Here is a 27201-nt window from a genome sequence, read left to right on the forward strand (position 1 = left end):
GAAGAGCTGAGCGTGTCGAAGGGCTTATTTCTGCTCAGAAGGGCTCAGCAGGAGAAACGTGGGAGCCTGGTAGATCTTGTGCATGGACTTAGTGGGCTATCACCATCACCTCCGTGCATCACCCGTGCTTGCTGTCTGGAGTCACCGCCCATGCAAGGGGCTGCCTCCTTGGGGACCAGAGGTGCTAAACCTTTGTCGTACACACAAATTTGCTTTGGGGGATGAAAAACTGGAGGTTTGGCTCCCTTGCTTCGTCCAGCTGGTGTAGGCTTGCATGCAGCCCAGAATCCCCCTGTAGCTCCACACATGCCTGACAGAGTCTGTGCAAATCAGCTGAGCCCCATCCTGCCCCAGAGGATGCTCAAGCCCTTCGCCCTTTTATAAGGACGGCAGCTGGAGCAGGGGCAAATCTTTCTCTGATGTTTCCAGCCATGGGCCACGAGTGGCATTCCTGAAGGTGTGTGGTCCTGTCCAGGTCCCCTCAACCCACCACCGAGCTCAGGGGAGACCATCGCAGCCCTGTCCCCACCAGCCTTGCACAAACCGCTGGTCCTTCTCCTTCCTTGCACTGGGTGAAATCAGAGCTGTTATTTCAAAGAGCAGCTTGTGATTTATCACTGTAATCTCAACCACAAGTTGAGCTGGAGTAGTTAGGGGAGCCACGAGGAATGAGAGAGAAGGGTTAGCTATTAATTTCTGCATCCTCTATGCTCTTGAGGTTTTTATTTCTTCTGTGCAAGAGCAAGGAAATATGGGTTTCTGCTGAGTAAAGAGGAGAAAATGAAAAGGAAAAAAAATTGCCCAGGATTTGTGCTGAAGTAGCTCATGTTGGGCCGTTTCTTTGCATAATATTAAAAAAACACCCAGCTTTCTGAACTTTGAAAGCTGAGGTCATTGCAGAAACCGGAGGCACCAGTCCTTTCTCAGCAAGGGTAACAACCTGGGAAGGGGAGCAGGGTTGTGCTGGTGGGTCCATGGGCAGAGCTGGGTGCGGTTTCTTCTCTCTTTCTGCCTTTCCCCCTTGTCCATAAGTCACTTTTACAGCTCTCAGCAGTCAGGCTGGAAAGCGCAGCTTTGCGCCGATGTTAATGAGTCTTTAAATCAAAGGGGCAGCGCAAGGGTTGTGTTGGCCAAATGAAGCCTTGCATCTCTTTGCAGAAAGGGCCAGGCTGGGGATGCACAGCTCGGGGTGTCAGAGGTACAGAAAACTCCCAAACACTGACTGGCTGTGAGGTAACAGCTTTTTCATCTTTATTTGTTTTGTTCTTATTTTGATCTTTATTTATATATTATTCTACCGCTTATTTAAGGTCATAAATTCTATTTTCCCCTGCTTTGCTTTGCTGTGAGGGGACCTGGAAGCATATTTTTTAACTAAATATCAGTGAGATACACATGTAGTTTCAGACTCTGGAGATTTTTAACTAAATATCAGTGAGATACACATGTAATTTCAGACTCTGGAGATCTAATAAAGACCCCAAATTTACAAAATTTCCCAACACTGGAGCCTGGTAGAGCCCTTTGCATGCAGTAGTCTGAGCTCCTGATATGCTCAGAAGAAACTCATCAGTTTTTTACTTCTTTTCCTTGTCTTACAGAAGAAAAGGCTGTTTTCCAGGCTTGCTGCAGACTGCGGAGGAGTCAGACAGCATTTTAACTGGGTCTGAGGAAATGACAAAGCATTAACTCCCCTGGAAGGTACTGGAATAGTTTTCATTAAATACAATCTTTGCGAGAATCCCACAGTTATTTTCCAAAGAGAAAAAAAAAAAAAAAAAAAAAAAAAAAGAAAAAAAAAAAAAAAAAAAAAAAAAAAAAAGAAAAAAAAAAAAAAAAAAAAAAAAAAAAAAAAAAAAAAAAAAAAAAAAAAAAAAAAAAAAGTTGTTCTTTCTTGGCCTTTCTGGTTTGCTAATCTACTTTGACATTTATTAGCAATTATTTATTTCCTTCCCTGTTGGCTGTTTATGGTGCAATTTTTCAACAAAATAGGCATTACTCAATAATAACCTCTGCAAAAAGGCAATTAGGAAATGTGAAGTATGTCGCAGGGATGGCTTACAGAGATTGTGGGCCTTTTCCTGTGTACAAAATCTCATTTTCTGGCCCAGAGGACGCTCAAAGATGCTGCTCTGGGCAGCAGACCCTGGAGCATCACAGCCTTTACCACATCTTTTCTGCAAAGGACCCAGGGGCTTGTCCTTGCTGTTTACAGCCTGCGCAAGGAGCAGCAAGCTGAGAACCTTGTGTTTAGGAAGACCTGCTTTTACTGTCTCCTGGGTAATAATTTTCTTGCTTCCCTTTGGGTTTGGGTGATGAGGAAGATCTGTAAGAAAACAGGATTCTTGTTCCTTAATGAAAATGCTCCGCACTAAAATACTCCCATGAGTTCCCATAAAAGCCACAAGGTAGTGCAAAACCAAAAAAAACCCCCAATAATAATAATAATAATAAAAAAATTAAAAATAGCTCAACCTTTCAGTGCAGCATCTCAGGAGCATTTCCCCATTCCCTGCCTCTGCAGGGAGAGCCTTGTGCTGGCTGCCCGCTCTGCAAAATCCCCCCAGAGCCACAGCTTTCCCAAGAAAGGGCTTCACCATGGCTTCTTGCACGCGAGATGCCACAGCGGGGGAAAGAGCTTTCCATTGAAATAATGGAGCTTGTACAGAAATAAAGCCCTTTTCTAGCTACGCTTGCATGCAACACCTTGTACTGATCCGCTGCATCCTTCCTAGTGGACCCTGATGGGGAGCTGGGGCATGACGTGGGGTGCTGGCATGGGGTTTGGGCACAACGTTGGCCCCTCTCTCATCTCACCCAGCTGGGGATTAATTGCAAAATCCATCCCAGAAATCACCGGGGCTGGGTGATGGCAGGAAACACGCTAGAGAAGGGTGAGAGAACAGCGGGTGCTGCTCAAAGGCGGGGGACAGCCCAGTCCTGGTTCTGCTTGGCTGGAGCTATCACCTAAAATAATCAGCCTCGCTGCAGTATTTTTGTTGGTTAGGGAAACTTATTTTTCATTTTCCGACCGGTTTCCCGGCCAGGACACAGGCGAGGGCTGCTCACGGCAGTGGTGCTGGTTCAGCGGGCAGGCGGTGGGGTAATTTGGCACCACGTGCCGCTGAGCTGCGGTTCCAGGTTTGCTTTGCTGTGTCTTTTCGCCTTGCCCATGGCACTGGGGAGGGCTGCACGTGGGCACAGCAGAGGGGAGATGCAGCCAGAGGAGCACGGGGAGCTGTGCTGCTCCCTGACGTGGGATGCAGGGCTGGGATAGAATGCAAATCCCATGGATGGTGTGGGGTCCCTGCCAGGGTGTCTGTTTGTCTGCACAGAGCAGCTCCCCACGCTGGTCCCAGCAAAGCCAGCCTGGGGCTGAAGCTGGACGCTCTTGTGTCATCTCTGCCCGTGGCTCTGGCAGACCCATAAAGATCAGAGATGGAACATCGCCCTGTGCGCCTGGCGATGGTCATTTGGCACCATCACAATCTGTCTGCTGGTCTTGCCGTGGGACCCGCACCGTGGGGCCATATATCCAGCTATAGCACAGTATCAATTCTATAACAACCCCCCCTCTAGGTTATGATAAGCTTGTTAAATCACCCGTGCTCTAATAAGCAATATACATAAACCTTCTGTAGACACCAAACACTCCTTGAGACAAGATTAAGCTCACCAATAACAAAGCCAGTGAAGTTTCATCTATTTATATGAACCATTAAGGCATATGGACAATCCAGCATGGATTTCTTTATGTTTGCCATGAATTGTGCATTCCCTGGTGCTGTGCACTTACCCAGCCAAACCGCTCCCTCTGCTTATATTCAATATTTCCTCTGTACTTCAAGGGGCTGAAAACATTTCTCTTTGTGGATTTTTTGAAATTCCACCCCCAAAACAACTCTCTGGATCATTTAAAGTGTGATTGTTTGTACCAAGAATCCTATAGGGAGTCTGGGAATTATTTTGCTGCTACAAACTTTTCTCATGTATTATCAAAATTCAAATACACTAATCCCAATGTTACTAAAATACAGGGCTAGATAAGAGTGGCTTGTTCAGTGTATGGATTTCTTTTTAGCTGCTTATTCTTAGTAGCTGGCATTGAAAAAGATGCTTTTCTGTTTGTAATAAATCTAACAGCATGTCTCGCAAAAAGAAAAAGATGACTTTTAAGCAAACAAAGGCAATCACTCAAATTAGGAGTTTCAAATCCTTCTGGAAAATGTGTATGAGGATCACAGGGGAAAATATCTCGCTAGAAATAACAACCGCAGCCTGGAAAGTGAACAGTGGAAATATCCTTACGTATGAACAGGAAGAATCCACAGCCATTGAAAATCATTACAGTCAGCGTTAATTAGGGCTGATTGACTAAAAACAGAGTCTGACATGAACTTGGCTTTGCTCGCAGGGCTGCTCAGAGTCACTGTGAAAACCACATGCTAAGTTGTTAAAGAAAAAAAAAGAAAAAGAGCAGGTGGGATTTTCCGTGGCCCTGAGTGATGGAGGAGCCCAGTATTGGGCATCAGCCCCAGTTAATGGAGACGGTGCCACCTGCTCCCCAGCACCAGCCCTGTTTTGCAGCCTGGGAGAGCGATGATGGATGCTCTCCAGGATGGGAGCAAGTGAGACCTCATGTCCCTGCCAGGGTTGTGCACCTCAGGAAATGTGAAGGCAGGAACATGGATGGAGAAGCTGTGCTCCCTGTGGAGCCTGTGTCCTCAAAAGGTGGAAAACAGGGAATTTAGAAGCCCTCCTGCTTCATCCTGCTGCAGGCAGAGCTGCCGTGGCCACATCCAACCTCACCGGCGGTGCACGGTGATAGCCAGGAGCCCTGCCTCAGGGTGCTCCTCTCTCCAGAGAAAGTTTTAGGGCTCTGAAAAACCACTTCCCCAAAATCATCACTGCTCTTTCACCATTGGAAGGGCTGAAGGGCCTGCAAAAACTAGACAGGCATACCAAGTGTCACTGGAGGGGGAATGTGGAGAAAGTGGAGCCGAAGCCTGGTGAAGGAGGGCTCTCACCAGCCGGGGATGCAGCTCTGCTCTTTCTGCAAAGGCTCAGTGCAACCCCTGCTCTGCAAGGAGTCCCGTAGGACCCATCTCCCTGACCCTTGCTCTGAACGTGGAAACCTATGATTTCATGATTTTCCGTGAGGTTTTTTGCTGTCATAAATTCATACAGCTTTAGCAACCTTGCTGTTGACATAAGTGCCTGATCCTGGCTGGGGCTCACGGTGCCTGCTGCCTTCTGCAGCCACAGAAGCAGAGCTGGAGCACGCACTGGGCAAGAGCATTTTCATCACCAGCTCTTTTGGCTCAGTTTGGGAGATGGAGAAAACAAGCTCCCCCACCTCTTGCTGCAGATTTTTTTGCATGGTTCAGGGCTGGTTTGGCTCTGTGCCCGCTCCCTCCGTGCTCCCTGCACACCTTGATCCCCTTCCCCATGTGTTCCACAGCCGTAAATGTGACGGTCAGAGTCTCGCTATTATTCACCATCCTGTTTCTTATACAACTGTGCAAGCTGTTTGCTCTTTTGACTCACTGGCTGCTCCCTCCACAGAGGGTTTGCAGCAGAGACTGTGCTGTGAATCAATACAGTTAATTCAGGAACGAGTCACTGGCACAAATAATTTAAAATACTCTCTGGAGTGGGCTGGTTTGCACCTATGTTTGTAGGACACAGACTCGGGTCAACTCTCTGGGGAAGCTGAGGGCTTCCATTGCGTCGCCAAGTGGATGCTTCCCTCTTTGGGTTTTTTCCCTTTGAAAAAATAGATTTTTGTACTAAAATCCACCCCTTGCTCCTGGGAGCTGGCAGGACAGGTGAGGGGAACAGGACCCACCACTGCCCACAGGTACTGGCAGCCTTGGAGAAAGCACCTGAGTGCGCATTGGAGCTCAGCAGCTCCGAAAAGAACAGAGCATCGTGGGGAGCTGCTGCCGCAGACCCATCCCAACGAGCTGCCTAATTGACTGTTTAACAGCCTGCCTCACAGCGATGCCTCCAACTGTCCTGGCACTGGGTTTTAAAGCTCTCCAGTGCCAGCCTGGCTCTGGGTGTGTTCCTGGGAGCAAGGAGGAGGGGACGCGGGTGCCATCCCTGTCTGCCCCCAACTCGGTGTCCGCTGCAGCAGCTGCGTGGCCAAGAGTGGATGAATTTGGCTGGGTGGTTGTGTCCAGGCACACGATAAAGCAGGGCTGCAGCTTGCTTTCCTGGCCGAGCCCTCGAGCAAACCCAGTCTCACGTATAATTGATGGTTTATTCCATCCAAACAACAGGGAGTTTGAACTCAGCCAGGACGCAGTGCGTAAAAGCTGAAGGAAACCCAGCAGCTGGGTGGGAAAGCTTCACCTTTATACATGACCCTGCCCTTCATGCCAAACATGTTCCAGGGATGCCCCCTTGAAAGGAGATCTCTTTTCTCTGCCTGCACACAGCTGTTTGGGGTCCTGGAGCCAGTGTCGCTCCCTGGCACGGCTGCCAAGGTAGCTGGTAGAGGAACAGAGAGCACTCCATATTTAGAAAGTTAAAGGGGGACCGAGTTCCCTAAAGGGATGGACCGAGAGTGAGAAGGATGGCAACTAGGCAAAAGCACCCAGCTGCTGGAGCTAGAGGGACCTCTGTCCCCGCCATCCCCGCCATCCCCCAGCATCAGGGCGGGGGGGCACCCTGAGCTCCCGGCGCCCAGCTCTGCTGCGTCCAGGTCACACCAAGCCACATGATCTGCAGGGTCAGAGCAGCAACAACAGGAACAATCTGTGGGAGAGGAACTTAGGATGAGCCCAACTTCTCTAAAAGTATAAAAAGACCCCGGGGGCCGCAAAAGGCTTCAGCTTGCACGTCCTCTCCTCCCACCGCTGCTGCTTCGCAGCCCTGACGGTTGGAAGCGGCGTTGTCCCGGTGTTGTGCAATACCATTGCTTTGCACTTGGCATCGGCTCGCCTGCCCTCCCAGGAAAGGAAACACAACCCCACTGATGCGTGAAGGTCCTTCACAAGAGAGCAAACGGCTCTGCTCAGCCTCTGTCCTGCTCGGGGGTGATGCTTCACCCGGGTGATGCTCCCATGAAAGAAGTGAGCAAGCCTGTCGAAAAAACTCACCCCAAATTCCATTAAAGAGCATCAGGGGAGGGAACTATAAGGAGTTTCTCTGCTTCTTATCAAAGGATGCTCGTGCAGGTCAAAACAGGAGCAGGGCCAATTAATTCCAAGTCACACAGAATTTCAGCATCTTGCTGGATGTTCCCTCACTAAGCACAGCTACACCAAGGTGCATGACACTTTTTGGGCTCCTATTCCCATTGATTTCTTTTTTCCCCCTGGATGTTTTGGCATTTCCACTTGTTGACCCAAGCCAGCTGTGGAGAGGATGTGTCCCTGGTGCACCACAGCTTTCGCAGCAGTTCTCTGCATGTGCCCTGAAGTGAGGAGTTTAGACAAGGACATTTTAAAGCTTGTTTTTTGGCTTGAGGAAACACTAGCTCTGTCTGAAACCTTCCAAATGGCAGAAAAAGACCCACTGAAAATGCAGGTGAAGCTTGTCAGGTGGCCCCGCTCTGGACCAGCTGATAGAAAGGCACATCTTGCACACAAGCCTATCTCCAAGCCAGACCTGGTGGCACCCTCCAGGAGGTGGGTCAGATGCTGTGACTACCACCAGGCACATCTATAGATGCTTGTGGGTTTTTTTCATGGGTTGTGAGCTAAGAAAAAAATATTATCCTATACAGAAAACCTTGCTTCAGCCATACCCTTTGGCCACCGTGCCTGCAAGACTGTGATAGAAACCATGCTTGGTGTGACATTTTCTCCTAGCCTAGAGGAAAACATTGCTGATTGGAGAGAGGGGAGTAACAGAGGGGAAAATCTGATCTTAAATTCTAGGTACTTCTGGCTGCTAGAAAATTGATCTTTATCATTAAGGCAAACCGTGAGATCAGTGAGGAAGAAAACTCAAAAAATGATGAGATTTAAAACTGTAGCCCATGGCCACTTGCAAGGCAGCTGTGGCTTATGTGTTTCACCATTTTTTCTAGCGAGTCACTTAAATGAATCAGGACCTGAGATTCCAGGAATTCTGTTTTTCTTTAACTTATAGGAAAGGAGGAAGAAACAGATGGAGACGCTGCTTCTGAGCTAAAAATATTGTTTAGAGAAGGACATCTGCAGTGCAGCTTTGAATGCCAAGGTCCTCAGTGTTTGGGCTGTTCTACTTCAGATGTCACCTCCTGACGTTGGGAGAGGTAGGAAGACTGGAAATGAAAGTGAAAGATTGTAGCCATTCCCTTTTCCCTGGAAATACTTCATTCAGCTTCAGGGGTTGCAATGAAATGGAAAGGAAATCTCATTTTCAACTTGTGATGCAGGGCAGGGGACACCCCCGAGCTGGCCCTCCCAGTCTGGGATCCCCGTGCGGTGGATCTGGACTGGCACCAGCTGCTGGAGGCCTTATGGGGATGTGGGAGTTGCCAAGAAGTCTGACGAGCCATTCATAAAACTTCTGGGAGAGTATTTGTGAAAGCCAAGCATTCCGCCCCCACCCAGCATCGAATAAGTGACCTTTGTCTTGTCTTTTATTTTCACTTTCGAGCTCTTGCCTTCCAGAGGTCAAGCAGTTTATAAAGCTTGGCAGCATTAAAGAGGCAGGATTAATCCTCCCAGTTATTTTATCTTGCTGGCCACCATGTTATCTTGCTTTTGCCAGGGTTAGTAATTACGCAAAAAAAAAAAAAATGTTCCAAAATGCCACAAGTCAGACCCCAGAGAACCCAGGAAATTTGTGTTAAAAAGCACAATCTTTGCAAAAATACCCTTTTTCATCTTTGCCTCTCCATTTGGAGAGTCTTTGCAGTTCTTGTTTTTCAAAAAAAGGAACAATTCTGATGTAACGACAGGAGTCCAGGAGCTGGAGATTTATGGGGGAAAAAAATAACAAGTATTGTACAGCTCATCGTAAAGTGGTAAGAAACCACCTGTGCTTCCCTCAGGCCTTGTTAAACCAGCTCTGCAAGAAGGCACCGTCGCTTTGCTTCTTGAATATGGTTTGTTTTATAAGATTATATCCATCTGGGGCAAAGGAGTGGGCGAGCTGGGCCATAAACCTCCATCAGCTATAACACGTCCCTATTATTTAACCCCTAATTATTTAACCCCTATAGTAGGATGCGGTATCTCTTATCAGGGGTCAGTGGGAACACCACCTCCCCCGTGCACTGATAGCAGCAACACCCCCTCGTCCAGAGTTAAACATTAATGAGCTGTCACAATGCTGGATTACCAGGAATCTGTTGAGCTAAGGTCATCCTTAGGGATGAATGATGAAGTTTATTTTAAATATCTGTGGGATATGGTGGGTCAGGGCTTGGAGGGAAGACTCACGCGAGTGTCAGCAGTCCCTACCACGGCTGAGGTCTCTCTTGGCTAATGTCAAGGCTTCATCAGACTTCTTGCTTTGGTCTTGTGGTCCAGCGGCTGCTTCCTTCCAGATGTTTAAAGGAAAAAAGCCAGAGAGGCAGGGGGAAGGCTTGGTTTCTGAAAGCCCTTTCAGCGCTGCCTTTATCGCTGCTAATGGTGTGGCACATGGTTTTCTTGTTGTTCACGTGAACCTCTTCGGATGGTGGCTCCATCTGAAAGGGTGTGTGGCAGTGAGCTCCCCCGTCTAATTACCTCTGCCAAGCAAAAGCGCTGCCCTTTGGGGGTGGGGGTTAATTTCCCATCTATTCCTTTCACCTAATGGCTCCTTGTGCTTAGAGCACAAGCCATGAAAACAACTCTTAATCTACCTCCTGCCTCCCACCAATTATTGAATACCTGGATTTTATTCCTTCTCATTTGTCTTTCTAACTACCCTAATTTTTCCAGTTTCTCTCATCAGCGTTTTCCCAGGCTCTTTATTGTTTTCTGATTGCTGTAATTCTGCAATATCTTTTGGCACTAAAGCACGGCTCCCCCGAGGAAGAGGCTCATGAATTTATACAGCGACATTATGCAGGCTTTTCAGATGAGTCTTGGGGCTGATTTGGATGCCCAGAAAGGCTCCTTCTGTTCCTGCCTCTCCTGTCGCTTCATCCCTTTAATGAGCGGATGCGCAGAAATTAGAAAGTAGAAATTGCTCAAGCGGTTTGCTATAAAGAGTCATGAAAGTCTGGGTCAAGAATTTTGGAGACTAAATGCTTGGTCTCCTCCATTCTTCCTCACTCTCTACACCTCTGACTCGGCAGGGCACTTCTCTCTTCATTTGTCAAGACAAGAGTTTCAGCCTGGGAGGAAATTTTCCCCGTGGTACTAATTTTTTCTTCTTCTTGCAACTGAAGCACATTTGAGAATTTGTTCCTGAAACTTCCCATGTTCTAATTTTACATGACGGGGCTGTCAGAAGCAGCGCACGAGAGAAACAAGATCTCCTCCACAGCTTTGGGGTGACTGTGCTGCCTTAGGAGGGATGAAACTCAGAGGCTTTTCCCCTGCTCATTAATGCCAAATTTCCTACCTTGGCTCCAGGGATTTTATGTGACAAAGACTCAGCCTGAGCCCAACACGACATTCGACATTCGTTAAATCCTCTTTAAGTGATACTACCTCTTTTTTCTCACCTGGCAGAGGAATCTGCCTTCTGAGCAAATACTTGAATGAAATACGTTGGGGTGCTGAGAATAAACACATTCCCTGGGAGCTTATTTATCTTACAGGGCTGCCCCAGATTAAGGATCAGGTGAGACAGGAGCCAAACATTGCTCTAGGGCTGCTTCAGGCAACCTTTTCTTTCCTCTTCCAGTAATTGTTTCTTTTCCAGTCCGAGAGTGGAATTAAAAAAAAAGAGTCGCAAATTACAACAAGAGATTCCTCTTGCGAAATATTCTGCAGTTTTTGAAAGGCAAGAGCACGCAGCTGCACGGTAAGTGCTGGTGGGTGGATTGAGATGCACACACTCATGTCAGGATCTGGTGGACTTGCATTGATCAGAGATCAGTGTTCAGGTCCCTGATTCTTCACGACTGTTCCTGCTAGCTCATCCCACTTGAAAAGACCTGATATTTGCAAATCCTGTCGCTGGTGAGAACAGCTAGTGCTTCCTAAAGGTCCTCCAGGCAGAACGCTCAAGGACAGAGTGGGCAAGTGGTTTCCTTTATGGCTTGTTAGTTATCTGCCTCCTCACGAGTGCAGGATAAGATGAGCAAAGACTAATGTGTAATTACTTGGCTGGGAACCAGGAGGGGCTCAGAGAAAACATCTGAAAATCCAAACATCTTCAGTTCTGGGAAGGTTTGTGTTGGCACCTGGTGGTGGGGTTTGACCTCTGTTGAATGTCAGCTAGGACCTGCAGCGTGAATTTGCAAATGAACCTCGCAGCAAGGTTCAGTCATGAATTGATGGATGTGGGCTTGGGGTGTTGCAGTCCCAAGGGCTTTGAGGCTGAGGTCTGTAAATGTCGTCTACTACCCACGAACAGAAATCAGTGTCTATCTGCTCCCACAATTATTGGTGGGAGGAGGAAGACCTCCTGGACTGAGGTCTCTCTGTTAGCATTTTTCTCTCATGCTAGTTCAACAAGAGCAACGTGGCTCCAACTCAAGGCCAAGCCTTGGCAGTCTTCCCAGAACCACAACCAGGATCAGTCATGGTGCCCAATACTGTTTTCCTGGCCCCTAATTAGTTGGTTTGCATTAGCACAGATGTTCGGGGTGTCTGACGGCACATCTGCCGTTGCTCTTCATGTCTCATCACTCAGAAGCCTGCTGGGGCTCCATTTTTTGGAGCCCACAAGTGTCATCCCCTTCTGCCTGATGAGTTTTTTCCTCTTTTCTGGCCCCGTGGTGTGTTGACAGAAGCAGGTCATGGGACAACCTCTCACGTGGAATGAACCGACTGCATCTCGGTGCAGTCCATTCTCACCTTTTTTTCCCTCAGAGCGGCCAGATTACGACCATAAAAGGGAAAAACGGAATATTGGGCGCGGAGCCCTGCGCCCATTGGCTGAGCACCCGTTCGCAATGGTTTCGGGGGAAATAACCAAGTCGGAGTAATTTTTGGGCCAAGAATAAAAACAATGCAACAAAGCCATGTGGTTCACCATTGAAACCAAGGCAGGACTTTCGGTGTCGGTGCCTCCTGTTGTTCTTGGTTCCACCTGCGTGAAACTGCAGCAGGGCCCTCACTTCCACGTGGGCACAGTGTCTCAGCCGCACGCAGGTCCTGCTTCCCGTAAAACAGCTCTGCAGCCATAACCAGCTGATGTCACCTAGGGTAACATCTGGTGTTGAACTGGAAGGATCTGGTGGCCAGGTTGGCCAGGAACCAGAACTGCAACCACCTTCTGTCAACCCATAAACCATCTCTGCAGCCATGACCAGCTGATGCCACCTAGGGTAACGTCTCCTGGAGGTGAACTGGAAGGATCTGGTGGCCAGGTTGGCCAGGAACCAGAACTGCAACCACCTTCTGTCAACCCATAAACCATCTCTGCAGCCATGACCAGCTGATGCCACCTAGGGTAACGTCTCCTGGAGGTGAACTGAAAGGATCTGGTGGCCAGGTTGGCCAGGAACCAGAGCTGCACACACCTCCCGTCAACCTGGTGGCCTTCTGAGTTGGGAAAGCCCAAGCACCAGCTTCCTGTGGTTGGATACCTATATCCATGCCTGAAAACCAGCAGAACAAAGTACCTTCATGGCTGAACATGTCTTCCACCCAACCCTTGTGAGACCATTTGCATAGTTAAAAACAGGACTTTAACCTCCTGAGACACTCGCCTAAAATGTGCCACCAGCTCTGAGTTACAAGATTTAATAAATACAATAAAAAAAGGCTGAGAGGGTTTTCCTGGAAACTTTGGCAGCCTTGCCTTGGGAGCAGAGCAGATGTTGGCAGCAAGCAAAGTTCTTGTAAGCTGTAAAGTAATTTTCCTATTTAATGGTTAGCCTGAGAAATCTGACGGCTGGATTAGGGTATTTGGGCTCAGGCACATGGAGAGCTGAAGTATCAGCTTCACCCCTTCTGGGAAGGCCACGCCTGTGTAAATTCTTCACTTGTTGCCTTCATCCAATAAGAACAAGAGGGTTTTACGGTTAATGCTGTTCTTGGAGTTGGAATTGGGCTCCTGTCACTGAGCCGATTTCTGCCTTGCCTTGTGTGCTGAGGGTGGCAGCTGGGCCATCTGCAACAGGGAGCGTCTCTTCTGGAAGGCAAACCCAACTGCCTGCAGAATGAGCCAGCAGCCTGGCCACCATGCTGGAGGATGTTTGCATTAATCACCTCCCAGAAGAAGTGTCTGGCAGCCTTTGGTTCCTTCCTTAAACTGAAACAGGGTGTTGGTCCCCCCTCGCTGGCTGCTCCAGGCAGCATCAAGTTGATAATCTGCTCCTTTGACGAGTCCGTCCAAGTCCAGGGATGATGAGCCTTGCAGGTGGCTGCGCAGATGCTGCAGCTGGCTCTTTTCATCCCTTGCTTCAACTTTCCTCCCCATTCCTCCTTGCATGCTCCCTTCCCTCCCAGTCTCCTCCCTTTCCTCCAGGCAACTTGTTTTGGATAAGCACTGGTGATGCTGTAGATGCTCCTGCACCATCACCCCACCTCTCCTTCTTCATCAGGCCCCTTCCTCTGCTCTTGCCCCGGTCCCAAGTACCTTTTGCTGTTCCGCAGTAGCAGTGCCTGGGTTCTCCTCGCTCCACCACTTGCTGCAATTTCTCTGCCTGTTACCACTGCAGCTATTTCTTCAGTGGTGACCGCAGTGGTGAGCCCCAGGACCTATCGCAGCATCACAAGTCATGGTGTTGGCCCCACAAAACCAGAGGGGAAGCACAGCGCCTTACTCATTGGCATCACAGTGATGCTACCCCATCGCCTCCTTCCCAGCGGGCAGTGGTTTGGGGAGAAGGGGAAGAGGTGGCTGTGTTCATATCAGGGCAGAGTGCCCGCTCCGTGGGGCTGGTCTCCTCCATGGCCATCCACCCAACATCTTGGGGCTCTGCGAAACCAGCCTGGGCTGCAAGAGCCACAGTCCAGATAAAGCATCTTTTGCAAGTCAGGGATGAAGGTGGTGTTTGAAGGTTTGTTATCAGTGTGGTTCAGGGTAACGCTGGTGGTAAAGCAGCTTTGAAAATTGCAGCGGGGACTTGGGTAGAGCCAGCCCAACCAGAAGTTGCTGCTTGCTCCATTTTAGTACATAGACTTGAATCATCAGGTCCTTGGTCTAAACTACGCTGTTCTGCAGTACACATGAAAAACTTGCTGGAAGTACCGCTTAAGCACTATGTGTGTTTCAGATATACCCTTCTCCTTGGAGAATAATACCCCCCCAGAGCAGAGTTGTGCTGATGTCCCCATTGTGCAGACAGCAAACAGAGGCCAGGGGACACGGCAGGATTTACCCCAGGCTGCAAAGGAAGCCTGTGGCAGAAGCACAGTGAGTCTGCCTCCAGCTCCCAGCCTAAGCAGGCTCTAGTCTCCCAGACCACAGGTTTCCTTTCCAGCCCTTCAGCCCTAACCCCAAACCAGCCTGCAGAGAGCAGGAGGGAATTGCACAAACCCCTTGGCTGCACTTCAGAGAAAGCCCCTGAGTACCACCTGAGTACCCCTGGGGTAGTGGCAAGCCCAAGTCCCAGGCACAGCCCAGATCCTGTGCAAGGGACACCTGGCCCTGCTCCAAGCAGCCAGGGAGAGTGAGCTAGAAGCTCTTAAGGATAATACAGATCCTTCAAAAGGCAGTATCCCTTATCAAAGGGCCACTTTTCCCCAGCAGGATGGGGACACTGCCACCACGCTGGGCGACACATTGCACAGCGCCTGCAGAAGAGCAATAAAGCCAAGCAAGATGCAGCAGGGCTAACTACAACAGGCAAATGAGCATTGAAAAAAATAATAATTAAAAAAAAAAGCTTTAAATACATGACAGCTTGGTTGAGTCCCTGTTCCTGTATTTGCTTAGCTGAGGGCTATCTTTATAAGACCTCTCTACCAGATGTTCCCGCATTTGCATGTGGGGTGAAGGGAAGGGATGCTCAGCAGGTCCCAGGGGTGCTGGCTCGGTGCTGGAGCCAGATGGCGATTGCCACCCAGTGGCTGTGTGCGCCACGCTGCCTTTCTGCCTTGCAAAGTCCCTAAAAATAAAGCATCACTTCTGCAAGCGCAGATCTTTTTGGCAGCTGAAGCTGTTGCTTTTCTCTTCATTAGCGATGGTGAAGCCTGCAGCACAGTCGGTTTGTGCTCAGAGTGCTCCTCTTTCACGGCCAGAGTGGTTTGGCTGTGTATGGGAGATATAAAAGAGCTTTTTTTTTTTTTTTTTTTTTTAAGTGCAAGCCATTGCTGCTGCTGAGCAGCTGAGCCTGGCACCGAGGGAAACTGCAGCTCTGGCAGAGCTGAGAAAACCTTTCTGACACACTTTGGCCCCTACCCTGACTGAGGCACCACCCCAGCCTGGTAAACCTCATCCACAAACCCCTCACCATCAGCATAGCAGAGACCTGGGAGAAATAGAGTCATGTCTCCAGGGCCCTTTTTTCCCCTGCCCCAAGCTTGGCCATCAGCTCAGGTCATGACAAACAGTAAATCTGGAGGCAATTTCTACATCTCTGGTTGCTACAAGTTTCCATCACAGAGAACACGGTGAGAGACACCCCAGCCATCAGAGGCAGCAGGGATCTGGACTTTGATACCATTCTAGCTAATCCCTCCCAGGCTGGAGCTCATTTTCAGCTCTAATTTTCTGCCTAGGATATAAACAGCAACCCCCCCCCCACACACCCCATGCCCAGCAATCAAAATCCTCTGCTTAAACTCTCCTAGTAACCTTTTCCAGGTACATCTCATATTTTTGCATGATTATTACCTATAGAAGATACAGTCAATAAAGAGAAAAAACTCCCATTGCTTGCAGCAGAGCTAGCTCCATCCCCAGAGCAAACTTCCTTACCCTTATTTGCATTGCTTACATTGCAAACAAGCCTCACCTTTATATAGACGTCTCCCCAACAGGCTTAGTTGATAACAGTCCCTTTAAATTCAGCAGAGTGCACCCCACTGTGGCTAGTGTGGAGCAGGGGGAAAGGAAGTGCTTTTATTACAATACTTTTTTAAAAAGATTTTTTTTTCTGGTATTTCAGTGTTTAGAGCAGCAGGTCATGTACCTTGTAGGCTATGTAACCTGTCTGCTTGGGTTGTATGTGTTTGCTGAAGGGAGGTGAAGGGGCTGAGCTACTTGGTTGTTCCTTTTTTTGCTTATAGCTGCTGCTGGAGCTGTTAGGCCAGCATATTTCTTGCATTTCATCTTAGATGTACATTGCATCCCTTAGAAATGCTTTGAGTAGGTTGCTGCTAAGCTATAGCTGTCTGAGCCTGGGGAGAGCTGTATCAGAGTGGATGGCTGCTAGCAGATTTTTGTAACAGCTTGCTATTAAGCATAAATTACCTGCTTCCAAAGCTGCAGGGAGATAACTATTTCTTTAGGGTTCAGTAACCTTTCTGGTGAGTTTAGGTGATGGCTGGCAGGGATGCTGCAAGTGCTGAGGGGCATCAGCTGCTCTTTGCCTTTGCAGCTGGAGAGGTGGTATTGCTGCTCCCCTTGCCTTGCTGGTTCCTCCCCATTGTGGGGGGGGCATGGGTGTCCCCTCTCCTTTGCTCTGTTCCCTTCCTTGGGGGGGGTTCTGCTTAGAAAAGCCCATAAGGCTGATCTACAAGGAGAGATGTGCCTGTGTTTGCTGATAAATAATGCTGTGGTGTGTTTGTGTCCTGCCAGCTGATGGAACTGGGTGTTGCAAGGGGCTCCCTTCCCTGCTCCATCACACAGGTAATGAGAACAGCTGCGTGAGGGCTGCTCGGTGACTACCTCAAGGTGCTGGTGTTCCTCAGTGACCTCCTCCTTTATCAAAGCAAACTTTGGAAAATGAGCAGGACTATTTACTTCTTGGGGGGAATTTGGGAGGACCTAGGTGCTCTGTGTGGGTTTGCACTGGGTGGCCAGAGCTGTGAGACTCAGGTCTGTTCTATGCCCCCAGAACAAACCCTGATGGCAGTAGCAATTCTGTGGGGGGCTCTGAGCAAGCCCTTAGTTAAGAAGAAATTATTTTCTCAATTGTGCTCCCAAGGCACAGGGCTTAACCTAAAAGCTCTTCTCAGCTGCCTGCTTGCAAAAGTCACCTGGTGCTTTTGCAAGGGAAAAATCCCAGTGCTGGTTGTTCCAACACTAATTGCAAAATAATCCCAGTGCTAGTTGTTCCAGCACTAATTGCAGACTCGCTCTGAAGCTGCTTGGGCATCTGAAGGCACCACTGCAGAATCATTCCACGCACAAAGCCTTGTCCCCTGCAGCAGAGAGTTGGTGGGAACTGCTCGGCCACTGCTAAACCTTGTCTGGGTGCAAAACTTCTTCCCTGTTGCTCCTTCATGTCAGCATTTAGTTTACACTTGGTTCATCTGAAAAAAGAAAAGCAGCAGCCTTTAAACCATTTCCTCTTTCTGCAAGACCCACTGCTGAGCCAAGAGACAAACACAGCTCATGGGTTTTGACAAAACTCTGACCGTACATCCTTTGAGTTAGGTTCAGTGGGGGTGAAATCAACCTGTTTGTTATATAATAGCCTGGGGTTGCTATAAATACTGCTGTGCTGGCAGCCGGAGCATCGGTGGGGGAGGTAAGAGCCTGTGGGTGCTTGGCTTTGCTGGCTGAGCCCTGGGATCTCCTGGGAGGTTGGTGCTGTCAGGAACTTTCCTGCAACCATCCCTCGTGGGCTTGGTCATCCCAGGGACGTGACTGCCCTTTGCTGGGTCCAGAAGGAGCCCGGGGTAACTGGTGTGTGCTGCAGGGCAGGTAGGGCAAATCCCAGCTGCTGTGTATGTTGTTTGGAGAGATGAAGGTGAGGTTGTAGCAGAGGGAGGCTTAAAACCAGCTGATAGATGTCTGCTGGTGTGCCTGGCTAAACTGGGACCAAAGCAAGCAAAGACTGGTCTGTGCATACACACGTAGCCATAGATAAGCCTCGGTGGAGCCCTTCATTTGAAGAAGGCTTAGATCTCACTGGGACACAACCATGGGATGCAACCCGTGTTTGATATGGAAGATCATTCCTTCACAAAACTTCTGTGCCAAAGGAAACACGCAGCAAAGCTTAAAGCAGAGAGTGATTTGTGGCCAAAGCTGGGTGAAAAGAGGCAGAAGAGTGGAGGGGGAAGGTTATGAAGGTATCAGACTAAGTTTGGGTAGGTATCTCAGGACATAGCTTCCAAAAAAGGCTGCCAAAAGTTTTTTGGGCATGGTGCAGGCTGAAAATGGGGTGGACCAGGCACCCCTCAGATGATCTTTTCTGACTCCCATAAGCAGGATGGCAGCCTTGCATGGTGTATGCAAGAGGGTAAGGATGTGGCATCCCAGCCCCATCACTAGATTTTCCTCATTGCAGGGACATCAGCCCCCTCAAAATCAATTTCTAGGATCAGTGCACGCTTGATGCCAACCCCTGTGGTTGGTCCTTTCCCCAGGAGCCATTCAAGCCTGGGAAGCAATCCTTGCTGCTCTGCTGGGAGCTGTGTGCAAGGTGCAAGCTATGTGTAAGCTTGCTAGGTTAGATATTGCTGCTGGTGTAGCACAGGCCTCGCAACATGGGCATCCTCAGCCCAATGGGGAAGACTGGGATATGAGAAGCAGAGGAGAAGGGACTGGGGAGGGAGAGCCCTGAAGGCTGACCAGGCTCTCCAAGGAGGGGTCTGGGGCAGGGTCGGAGGTGGGGAGGTCCTCTCTGCCCACAGCAGGGAGATAGCCTTGTGAGGCTAAAGGTAGCTGCCCAAAACCCCTGAGGGTCACAAGGGAAAGCTGCAGGCAGAGGAAGGGGCGATGGGTTCACATCAGAAGTCCTGGCCTGTCCTTTCTCCCTGTGGACACGGCTCACACAGACCCTGGTGCTCCAGGGGCAGGGATGCCAACCAGTTCAAGGAGCTGATCCTGCCAAAAATAACCTTTCCAAAAAGCGCAATTACTATTTTTCTGGCTGAATCAACTCCCCAGGGTGGCTCAGAGTAGACACAGGGTGGGAACATGCTGCAGAAGGGCTCAGTCTCAGCCCAAATTCAGCTGCAATGCCTTACAACTGCCAAGAAACTGCATCTGAAGAAGCTGGCTTTCCTCGTTTGCTGAGTTTTGCTCCAAAAACCTCTTCTAGGTCCATACCTTAGCGCTGGGTAGAGACCAGTCTTCTTTAGGTGGAAAGGCAAGAGGCTACACGCAGGCACAGAGCAAGCCTTGCTTTGGGTGACCTGCTAGAGTTTCTCCCGGAACAAATCTCCTGCCTTTAGACCCCAAATTAAACTGGACCTTCATTCAGAGAGATAAATCCCTTCACAGTTGGGAGACTCTGAATTTGAATCCCCCTCTGAATTTTTCCAAGCCGTTTATATTAAGCAGCATTTGCAATGGATGCTTAAGCGTGGTGATTTAGGTGACTATCATATTAGAATGCCTTGGGAGCCAGAAAACACAGTTTCTATGGGAGTTTCTTGTTGAGATTAAATAATATTTTCCTATTTATCATTGCTGATTAGCAACACAGTATTTAGGATGCTAAATATCCACCAAGTGATACCTTTTGGCAACCATCAAGTTTGCAGGAAGGAGCAGCAAGGCAGAGGAGCTCTACTGTGCCATTTGCCCCGAGTTAAGCTTTGGGCAATCTCCTGTCCCGTTAGATAAATAGCTATCGTGAAATAAGGTCAGCTCCTAACGACCTCTCCCAGGGCTGTGCTAATTCAGCTGTTTTTGCATTCTTTGGGGAGAGCACGAACATGTTTTAGCACCTCAGTGTTTTTAGCAAAACGCAGCCACTGAGCACATCGGGAGCTGTTTGAAGGTGCTGGGCATTGCAAATGGGCCACCCAAATTAGCAGCCCATATGAGAGCTGTGCTGGGAGGGATTTTGCACAGATCTCAGCTGGAGGAGACACTGCCCTGGCAGCTGAGCAGCAAAAATGTCACCCTGACTGCTAACAAGAAAGCAGAAACTCAGCTTTTTCCCCTAAATCAGCCGAGAGAAGGCATTCTGGGGTTTCAAAATCTAACCTTTTCTCAAACTTCCTTAAAAATGTAACTTATTCCTTCAGTGGGCTCTCTTTCCCTAAGGCAAGAGGGGAAGTGGAACCATTTACCCATAGTGATTTTTAAAGTGTCTGGTTTTATTCCAGAGTATTTTACAAAGCTTCAGAAGAACCACAGTATTTAGATGCAAAGCTGAATGTTTAAGAAGGCGCTTTTGCATCAGGTCTTTTTAACTTTTTATGCTCTATCCCTCTGGCTGGTCTATCTGTCTGTTATAAAGTCATTAAATGGCTATATAAGATGTTGCCCAGCCTAGCAGGTATTTTTTTAGACACCTTAATAGAGCGATTATACTGTCTTTTTAAAATTGTTCCCGAAAACCTATCAAGAATGGTGGTATTTATGTTTAATTTCTAGATATAACTACACTTCTTGTATTTTGTTTATGCATGCCTTGACATAAAATCGGCACATCTATATAGTAGGTATGAATAATACTCTTCATAAATATAAGAAGCTTTTAAAACATTGTCCCAGCTAAATCCCATCCCAAATCAAACTGATTTAGAGAAGGAATAAGGCAAAAGCCTGAATCTATGCTTTTCTGCCCACGCTGCTCTCTTTAAATGGCCTGTCACACACTTCTCAGCTGCTCCCCGTTATCTTTTCCTGCAGAAAGCCCTGATGCAGCGTGCAGATGCATTTATCAGTGCTGTTCCCCCGTTCCTGCCTGCCCTGGATGGCTATCAGCAAAGGGGCTTGCAGTTTTACCGCCCGGTTGTAACGGGTGCGTGGCTTTGTAATGATTTTAGGAGAGCCGCTGTTCTCTGCGCGGGTACCAGCCGCATCGGAGCGATGCGCAGCGCAGCGCGGCGCGTCCCTGTGACCCGCGCAGGACCGCGGCTCGGTGGCTTCCCTGAGCAGCGAGGAATGGAAGGGAACAGCCGTGGGGTCGGAGCGAGACGGGACTGGACTAAACCTGGGTTCAGCTGAACCCGGGGTTCCCCGCTGCGACCCGCCCTGGGAGCTCCGGGGCCGGCTTCTGCGGGAGGCTGCCTCCCCCTAGCGAGTGCGGGGCGGCGCGGCTGGGAGGTGCGAGGGGTCCTGAGCGGCACCGGGGGTGCTGGGCGTGTTGTGGGTGCTGGGCTGCACCCGCAGTGCTGTGTGCGTCTTGGGTGCTGTGCCTGTTACAGGTGCTGCATGCATCTTGGGTGCTGTGCCTGTCACAGGTGCTGTGTGCATCTTGGGTGCTGTGCATGCTATAGGTGCTGAGCTGCACCCAAGGGTGCTGCATGTATCTTGGGTGCTGTGTGTGTTGTAGGTGCTGTGCCTGTTACAGGTGCTGCATGTCTTGGGTGCTGTTGTGTTACAAGTGCTGTGTGCGTCTTGGGTGCTGTGTGTGTTACAGGTGCTGGGCTGCACTCATCGTGGGTGCTGTGCCTGTTATGTGTGATGCATGCATCTTGGGTGCTGTGCGTGTTACAGGTGCTGGGCTGCACCCACTGCGGGTGCTACATGCATCTTGGGTGCTGTGTGTGTTGAGGGTGCTGCACTACATTTCTCGGGTGCTGTGCTGCATGCATCAAGGGTGCTGTGCATGTCTCGGGTGCTCTGCTGCATGCGTTCAAGGTGCTGCGCTATACACATCAAGGGTGCCGTGTGTACCTTGGGTGCTGTGGGCGTGTTGGGTGCTGTGCTGCACACATCCCGGGTGCTGTGCATGTGTCTCGGGTGCATGGCTCGGATATTGCACTGGCCTTGAGAGCTGTGCATGTCACGGGTGCTGGATTCAGCAGAGCCCCTGTGCTGAGCCTGCGGCAGGTTCCTGCTGGCTGCTGCCTGGGGAGCAGAGGCGATGCCCCAGGCAGGATGGTGCTGCGGGACAGGCAATTCCTGACCTGGCACAGGATCTGCGGGTGCACAGATGAGTGGGCAGCTAGCTGTGAACCAGCAGCCTGAATTTATACTGAATTGGCGCTTTGGGTCAAGTGGCTGCTGTGTTTTTAATCTAATCCTAGAGCCCCCAGGCAGGATCTGTTGCGCTGCTGGATTTTTCATTTGCCAGCAAGGGTATGATTTCATCAAAGGAGCTGTATAATTTCACCGCATCCTCAAGGGCTTGCCTGCAGCTTAGCTCCTCCAGGCTGCCCTTAGCAACCAGTGCAGGCAAAACGGAGCTACACCACCAAAGGTTCTTCCTACCTGCTAAGAGCATCTCCCCAGGGTGCCAGGCAGGGCATGGGCAGCGCATGAGCACACCGAACCCCTGGTCCTCGCCCTCTGCCCTGTTACAGCAGAGCCTCTGCTCCTGGCACAGCCGCAGCTGTTGGCTCCAAAGCGTTGGATGGATCCTCAACCGGCGGCAGGCGGCAGCTCATGCTGGGGGACCTGCAGGAGAAACGCTGTGAGCTGTGGGGCTGGAGGCAAACAGGGCAGCGAGCTACAAGCATCCTCAGCCCGTCTGGGCTGACCTACAGGCTCTTGACCCTGCTGTGCGGGTGGGTGGAGGGGGGAATATTTATTGCCCCAGCAGCAAAGATCATGGTTCATGTTTTTTTCTAGCCAGAGGAGTTAAGGCTGCTGCAGAGCTCTTGGGGAGGCATGTTGCTCGCAGAGCCGGAGGGAGCGGGGGAAAACAAGATCAGCAATTCCCTGGCTCATCCTTGCAAATAGGTTAATTCCCTTCCCACACAACCAGTGACCCCGGGGAGCCAGCGTGCTGCAAATCACGCCAGCGGCGGGGGCTCAGTCAGGAGCTGCAGCAGGGTCAATGCGAGCTGCAAATCTTCCAGCTGGGGAACATATGCAAGCATGGCAAGCAAGAACAGCGAGAGGGGTTATTTCCAAGCCTTTCTGCCTTGGCAGCTGATGGGGTTTCAAAAGAGAGATGTTGTTTTCAATGCCTGAAGTGAAAGGTGGGAGGTTGATGTTGGGGATGAGTGTGGCAGCGGCTGGCAGCTGCAAAGGGTCCCCAAGTGATAGAAGAGCAAAGGTCACCCATGGGTGAGAAATCTGGGGAATGGCAGCAGACCGCAGTGTCTGTTTTGGTCACACTTAGAGAATGAGCAGGATTTATTGCATAGAAGGCAAAAACTAAGTGAGCTGAATGTGCTAGAAAAATGGGGTCTGGAGAGAAGCACATGCCAAGCAGTAATGTTGCAGGGTATATGTGTGTCATTTGGCCAGTTAGGGAATAAATCAATCTTGTGGGCCAAGACCAGAATGCAGCTTTGCTGTTTTCTGGATTCTGAATCACGAGATGCTTTCCCCCTCCCTCCAGACGTGGGCCTGTTTCTGTTTTGCTTCTGCCATGTGTTGATGAAGGCTGAACACCGATGCTTTTGGGGCTACCGGTTAAGCAGAAGAGCTCACGGGCACTGGGGCCAAATTGATTTTCCTTAAGGAGACCTGCTTGGATGTCACCAGCGCAGGCACTTCTGGCTCTGCTGGGGCACAGGAGCCAGCCTGCCTTGATTTCTGGGTGTGCCCTCCAAAAAGATGTGTTAGTAATAACCACATCCGCATCCCAGGGACAGGTTTCCCCTGCCAGCCCACCTCTCCCTCCTCATCTGCTCCCCAGGCCACCTCCCAGCCCTGAGACGGGATCAACCAGGGCTTTAATTTCAAAGCCTGCTCTCTCCCCCCTCCGCCTCTTTTTCTTCTTGTTTTACTTCGCCCTCCTGCTAAATTTCCTCCTGCCTTGAAGATACATATCTCCCCCCACTACTCTTGGGCTTTTATATAGCACCTATTAGCCTGCTACCTACGTGTCGATGAGGGGGAGCACAGATGTGCTGCAGCTTCCAGCCTTCCTCCGACCACCCCCCCCCCTAAATCCCCCAGGACTCAAGAGGTCTGGAAAGCCAACAGCTACAGCTCCCCCAGGTGCCATATAACAGCAAGGGGGCTGTTTCCACCAAAGGGTCCCTGACACACAGCCCAGCCCATACATCAGCTGGGGGACTTTGATTCAGATAGCGATCTGCACAGGGCTTACCTTCAATTAAGGGTGAGGGATGGGTTTTATGACTCTGGTTTTCCCCAGACGATTGCTCGTCGGCATCAGAGGGAAAGGCATCGGCTGTTATCAGGACCCGCAGCAGCGGTGGGGGGGGAATGGGGTCTTCTCCCAGGGAGGGGGGAATGAGGGGTACAGGGGAATTGGGGCAGGTTTCTCTTTCTTCTCCTCTCCAAGAAAATGACTGGTGGTAATTGAGCCTGACCCACTTTAGACCAAGAGTGGAGATTCCCTGTGACCCATTTTGTTTAAAATTATAGAGATAGTTGGGGAAATAGGAGTGGTAGAAAATGTGTACAGGCTGCGTTTGAGCACACAGTGCTCCTCCTATCCTCCCTCCCCTGTCCTCCCGGACAGACTCCAGCAGCCGTGTGCCTGTGCTTTTGTCTGCAGGGCAAAATTGGGGTAGGGGATAAATAGGAAGAAATTGGCCATTTTCTGAGGAAAGTCAATGTTATGACATGCAGCAGTGCAAATAATCTGCAGTACTATTCAGTACACCGGGTATTAACGGCACCACCTAAAGAATTTGTGGGATTAGAGACAGGGAGCCTCTGTGCTGATTTTGGGGTGTGCAGCCAAAAACGCACCCCAGCACAGAGCCCGTTTGCATCTGTTCCCCTGCTGCACACCCAGACCCCTCTGGGTGCATTAGAGATGGGCTTGGTTGCATTTTGGGTTGCTTACTTTCTTCCCGCTGGCAATAAATCTTCAGCCAAACCTGTGATCAGCTTCATAGGGGGGTGTCACCCCAACTTTCTGGGATCAGAGATACACTGGTGCAGCTCAGGGAGCAGCTCCAGGTACAGGGCTGAGCAGCTGCTCATCCCTGCGAGCAGCACCGAGCCCTCCTCCGGCAAGTGGTAGCCAGCCGTGTTCCCAAACAGTATCTGCTGTTATTGCATTAATTACAGTAATCTAATGGGAAATGTAAACAGGAAAGCTCCGGGGGGAGATAAGGGGCGAGGGGACGAGAGGCAGGGGCCGACAAGCTCCCTCTGCCGCGAGGAATGGAGTTCAGAGGAAAGTTCATTTTTCAGCGAGCGGCTGGCTGCCGCTCAAAGGTGTTAATTGGGGTGGCCAGATAGCAACTGGGACACTGTCCCCAGCCGTTTCCCCTTTCGGTGACAATCGCGTTCCTGGGGCTTGAAGTTCAGCCTGCGGGGCATTCCGGGGTCGGGGCACTGTGTTGCTGTGCGAGAGATTATTGCTTTTTTTAATCATCCAGGTTTTAATCGTACCCAAGCTGAGCAGCATTGCTCTGCCGCCAGGCAGCTGAGGAAAGGTGGAGGTGGATGGAAATGGCTCTTCCTTGGGACTTTCTCAGCACAAGGCATCAGAGATGGATGCACTGGATGGGCAGGAGCAGCGAACTCGCTGTTGGGGCTCTAAACCCCTCACCCTGCTTCATCCAGAGCAGAAATCAGCCCGCAGCGCTGCAATTTCCCTCGCTGCATCGATGTGCTGGCAGTGCCTGGGTGAAGCAGGCTTTTCCCGTGTCCTGGCCCAGGGCTGCCAGCCCCTCAGCCCCTGCCCCACTCCTGTCCACCCCACCAACACCTACAGGCATCTTCTGGTTCTGCCTCTTGTGTTTGGATCCAGGGAAAGAGGATACAGGCTTGGGCAGGGAAGGAAACAGGACAGCAGTGAAGAAACTCCTTCTCCTTTTACTCCACCTTCCCCTTTTATTTTATTCCTCTTTAATTCTCATTTTCGTGTCCACAGAGCGGTTTCTTTGGCACTTCCTCCCTTCAAAGCTCCAGCCTCTTCTCCCTGGCTGCGCTTAAAAATGCTGTGCCCGAGGGAGAGGTGTTCTGTGGGGGTCTTATTTTTATTTTTGGAACAACCATATCCACAATCATCGATCATCTGAAAAAGCCCTTTCTTAGCAGTTATTTTCCCAGTTATTTTCTCTGATCCTGCCTGGAAAGCAAACACTGTGAGCAGTGAAACTGGAGCTGGAAGACCCCAGGAGCCGCTTCTCCATGGGGAAAGTGTGAAGGCAGGCACCCAGCTCACGGTCGGGAGCTCCTGATGCTGCAGCATCCCCTATGCATTGCTGGGGATGTTTTGCCCCTATATCCATGTATGTGTATGAGGGTACGGTCCCCAGGCCCTGCATCTCCCCGGGTAACTCATCTCTCAGCACAGACCTAGCTTGGCCTTTTCAAGACTGGGAGGAGGCAGATCCCAGTTTCCACCCCTGAGACCTTTCTGTTCTCCTGAATTTTTTCCTCCTGGCCAAATCAGAAGAAAACCTAGGTTTTTTGATCTGAGCTCATTTCTCAGCAATGAGATTTTTTTTCTTCCCTGGCTGCTTTCAGTCTTGGGGGGGGGGGGGGGCGGGGCAGTGAGGGGATGGAGGGGGGGAAGGAGGCAGATGAAATTATGGTTTATGTCACCTCCTTTGGCATTAAAGTGGCAAGTGGGGAACGATGTTTGAGCTGCCAAAAACATTTATTTTTATTAAATCCAGTTTCCACAATAAGAAACACTCTCCATCACGTTCCTCACTCCTGCTGCCGGATGCTCCCAGCTCATTGCATGCAGCTCCCAGGAGGATCTGGCCCTTAAGGAGCAGGAATCCAGGACAAAAGTCTTTCCAAAATACCTGTGGCTGGAAGATGATGACCAGAAGCACATCAAAACCTTGTGCAGATCCAGAGAAAGCTTTCGCTTACCTTTGCATTCAGCTTGCACAAAACCCATGTTCAGTGGATTTGCATCGTGAGCTTGTGATGGGAGCAAGGAGCTGCTGGGGATGGAAACCTGGGATGTCACGTCGGTCCCCGTGCGCTCACCCCAAGGCTCCTGCTTGGGTCTGCGTGAGTGGGTCTGTCTGCCCTGTGGCTCTGCTTCCCTGTTCTTGCTCCAGGAATGACGACCTAAAAAAGAAACAAGGCAAATTGCAGTGTCACTCAGGGCTTCAGCCAGAAAACGGAGCCAGCCTGAGAGGGAGCAAGGCCCAGGCTGTTGGCACGCACCGGGCGTGCTGTGATCCCAATTAGCTGAACAAAGAGAAATCCAGTGACCAAACCCGCCCCCCCCCCCCCCCCCCCCCCCCCCCCCCCCCCAGAAGATAGTACCAGCCTCGTCTGGTCCATATTTTCTGTGATGAGCTCAAGGGGAGACATTCTCAACACAGGCTGATGGGTGGGAGGAGG

At 50.2% G+C, this 27201-nt stretch overlaps 2 long non-coding RNA genes across 6 annotated transcripts; one reads left to right on the forward strand and one right to left on the reverse strand.

The window, feature by feature from the left end:
* Positions 1 to 638: 638 nt before the first annotated feature.
* LOC121098061 lies at positions 639 to 13161 on the forward strand. 5 transcript variants are annotated; one of them, XR_005831156.1, is made up of 5 exons: positions 641 to 1233; positions 1602 to 1701; positions 8104 to 10899; positions 11913 to 12412; positions 12547 to 13161. It is a non-coding gene; the product is annotated as an uncharacterized LOC121098061 (long non-coding RNA). The 5 variants fall into 5 exon arrangements; XR_005831159.1 differs by having other exon boundaries at positions 642 to 1233; positions 8104 to 8965; positions 10798 to 12412; XR_005831158.1 differs by having other exon boundaries at positions 643 to 1233; positions 8104 to 8248; positions 10798 to 12412.
* A 2926-nt stretch (positions 13162 to 16087) lies between these two features.
* On the reverse strand, positions 16088 to 24189 carry LOC121097934. The gene is made up of 3 exons (XR_005831129.1): positions 24017 to 24189; positions 22222 to 22407; positions 16088 to 17411 (listed from the first exon to the last, which is right to left on the reverse strand). It is a non-coding gene; the product is annotated as an uncharacterized LOC121097934 (long non-coding RNA).
* Positions 24190 to 27201: the final 3012 nt, after the last annotated feature.

The sequence above is a fragment of the Falco naumanni genome, chromosome 15, assembly GCF_017639655.2.
Source record: "Falco naumanni isolate bFalNau1 chromosome 15, bFalNau1.pat, whole genome shotgun sequence".
Classification (NCBI taxonomy): domain Eukaryota; kingdom Metazoa; phylum Chordata; class Aves; order Falconiformes; family Falconidae; genus Falco; species Falco naumanni.